This window comes from Formica exsecta, unplaced genomic scaffold (assembly GCF_003651465.1).
Source record: "Formica exsecta isolate Colony F162 unplaced genomic scaffold, ASM365146v1 scaffold591, whole genome shotgun sequence".
In the NCBI taxonomy this organism is placed as follows: domain Eukaryota; kingdom Metazoa; phylum Arthropoda; class Insecta; order Hymenoptera; family Formicidae; genus Formica; species Formica exsecta.
In genome coordinates this window covers 96,595-100,248 of record NW_021853185.1, presented here as the reverse complement: position 1 = coordinate 100,248, position 3,654 = coordinate 96,595, and the positions used below count along the sequence as shown (strand labels likewise).

At 38.1% G+C, this 3,654-nt stretch overlaps 1 protein-coding gene across 7 annotated transcripts in view; it reads left to right on the top strand.

Moving 5' to 3' along the window:
- The window catches only part of LOC115242380 (protein abrupt-like), an 88,458-nt gene that overhangs the window by 40,759 nt on the left and 44,045 nt on the right, over positions 1-3,654 (top strand). The gene's annotated exons all lie outside the window — the stretch shown is intronic.

Below are 3,654 nucleotides of genomic sequence, written 5' to 3'. Positions count from 1 at the left end.
AAAGTACTTAATGAAAAAATACTTTATTGTAGTGTTTTGGAAAGCTTTTGGGATAAGCTATAAGAATATGTAATAAAAAATGGGGAGTTCCATTTAAGAAAACATCGACCGCATTGACCTCACCTTGAAAAGACCACTTAAGGTCAAATCCATATTTTATCATTGTGGCCCCCTCGAAACCATGCAACTTTTGTCTGAAACATTTTTTGATATCTCACTTCGTTTCCGAAAAAATGCCCGCGTCACTATAAATGCCGCACCCTGTATATTAATCGCAGAACATGCGTGATATGAAAAAAATAATAATTAACTTTTTATGCAATGCTGTTTATTAGATTTTCTTTGATAAATCGTGACATCAAAAGCACACAAAAATAAAAATAACATTACACGGGAATAAAAAACAATTACATATAACAATTAAATATAATTATTGAGATGAAAAATAGCCTTATAATGCATATTTTGATAAAGTTTATTTCTGTATCAATGGACTTATATTATAGATATATTTAGATATATTAAGATTTATATTTTTGTATAATGGATCACAGAATTACATATAAAAAAGCAATCTCACGGTATTTTTATGTAGTAAAGTCCACAAAGAACTTCCGGTTTTACATGCATAATAATATATCATTCGAGTCGTTGCTAATAAAGATCCACCCTTTACCTCTACGCAAGACAGCATCGATCACTTTGACATGTCGTCGCAATGTCGTCAACACTTCGCGATCATATTATCTTTTCGAGAACCTGTTTCCTTCTCGTGCACTCCCTCTTGATTGAGTCTCATCTTGAGTCTTTTCTTGAAGCAGCGTTTTATAAATTCTACGATAGAACTTTCTTTGCCGACAAAAGTTTAACAGGAAACTCGGTAAAATCTTATTTTGCTATCATGCATTTTGTCGTATAAAAAACGATAGAGCGCCTCTTCTGAAATCACGGCATTTAGCATGGTGGATCTCGTCGTTCTCGACGATTATTTTGCGTCGGAACGATTGGTCGTCGCCCGAAGAACGACTCGGACTCGGATGAAGCGACCGACTTTCTAATTGACGCGTACCACTAATTGATTTTAAGTGTCGGGCATAGTACTCGAGGCGAGTTAATAAAGCTTACACGCCGGCCGAGCCATGCTTACGTCACACGTCGGCTACGTGGACATACGACGATGGCGCAGGATTTTATGCTGTATCGCTTGAACCTCCGAACACAATTACATTAAGGCCAACCGGCCACGTTGTAATGGCGGGTAGGGAAGACGGAGAGAAAGAAAGAAGGACAGAGAGAGAGGGAGAGAGAGAAAGAGAGAACTAGTCTGTATCAACCTTCTTTCAACAAGGCGGCAACAAGAGTTACCATTATGCCGGCATTAATAGCAGACGCTCCACTGTATTACCCGCTTTTTGTTTGCTCACTTGCGCGATGACGTAGGATTCCATATTGGTTTCGACGATCGCCAACTTATTGTTAGCGTATAAACAGCACCGCGTGTAACGCTTACGGTTGATGTGACCTCGATCACAGGTGTAATCAACGCTTTAGCGGGCTATAACAAGGCATTCTGGCGTGTTCGTGAGAAATTTGGTAATATCGTGACTAATAGTAAAAGTAAAAATAAGAGGAAACTTTTCTCTCCGTGGCATAAAACCGTGCTGAATCTCCTCATTGGAAATCGCAATAACAAACTACTGCATCATAAAAACGGGACGGATAAAGCATTATCCTGGGGCTATTTTTTCAGGAATATTTGCCGCTACACTGAACGCTTTATTGTATATCATTTCCATTTTATTTTTCATATTAATTATCGTGTAGCGTTAATCGGTATGCCATTTGCTCGGCAAATAACACGATCCGATAAGCGTTTCTCTCATTCGCTCGCTCATTCGTTTGCACTCGCGACTGTGTCCTTCCGGAAATATTTTCCAATTTGATTTGGTGCGATATGCAACGATAACGAAACCGTCCAAAAGCTCTGATAAAGGTGCATCTCAACGACAGATGATTTACGTATCGATGCATCGGCGCGTCGATTTACGACGAACTCGTTCATTTGACTATCGGCCAGAAGTCAATGACGAATCGCCCAGTTATCGAACCGAATCCACAATGATATTTGCCAAAATACGAATAACGATTGTATACGCGAATTTTGACGATAACAAATGTTCCCCGTTATACGTCGTACGCGACATCCTGTAAATCGCAATAACAGAATCGATCGTGTTCGATAGGATATACTCTGGCTGCCGATTTTGTATATATCATCGGTCTTTTATTATTTTTTATAAAAAAAAAAAACTAGTTTGCATTAAAAAAAATATACATTGAGAAAGTTTGACTTACGAGCGGAGATCGCAAGTGACACTAATTGCGCGTACTCTAATCTGTTAATTAAATCGGAACTATGTTGGAACTGGAGCGGACTGAGGGATTAAAGCAAAAAGTAACGGAGAGCAAATCAGATGATTAAAACGTGGACTAGATCAACTGACATTTACGGTGCTGCAAAGTAGAGAGAATGCGAGCGAGTCATGTTAATTTCTGCGCACCAACACAAAGTATTTCATTTCCTTCAAACGGTCATCGCCGCCCGTGGATATTAATGGAACGCGCGTTAACGGAGTTATCTAGCGACGTGACGGCCTCTGAAAAGCGAGCTCTGCTTTGTTAGACGTTGATCGGCGAATTAATATTGAAGTGTCCTGAAAACAGGCTTAACGAGTTCTCGCAGCTTCTTCAGAGCGCCGCGTACCTTTTAATAAATGGCCAAGTATATTTTATTGCATCAGAGATCTTTAATATGACTATAAACAAAATATTTTTAAATATTATTGATACGCGCTTTATTTACAAATTTTTCAATTTACTTGAGATCAATTTTATTTTTAAAAGATATCGAAATATTAATAAAAATATAAATTTATAATAAATATATAAATTTTACGCAGTATGAAGTGTCTTCGAATCTATACAATATTATTTTCTAATTGGCATTGTGACACTTTCCAATAGAATATAGCACCTAATGATTTCTCCGATATGTTACGTGTTCATTGATACCGGAAAGAAAGCCACGCGCGAGCGACTTCTTCTCTTTTCTCTTTTCTCGGTGATATTTTTATAGTAAACGCAAAGTTATAACGCGCGTTCATTCGTTTTTAATTTAAATATAATTCAATTATTTTTACGCGGTTCCTTCCGTTCAAGGTAGCAAAAAAACGCACGGGTCATTATCACACTCATCTTACGCGGTGGACCCGCGTCTGTATATATGAGCACAGCTATATTAATTGCGGCGCTCGCTCGCGTGCATCGTCGACGATGTCCCACGCGACGCATGTGCGCGCGCGCGTGAAAATAATAAGAGTGCGCCGGAGACGCGTAGATAAAAAGACGCGGACAACAAAAGTCCGTTATCTTGGCCCGACGGTTTTTTTCGATCGCAATTAACGAAAGTACAAGAGTTAAAGCTATGCAGCGGTTGGAAAAAAAGGAAATATACGATAAATGCGGACAGACGGGGATGAAGACAATCTAGCTTTTATGACACAGACTTTTATCTTCAATTTTTAAAGAATTAAAATTTTATATAATAAAATAATTTAATCTGCGATTAAAAGTTGTGTTATATTCTATATATAT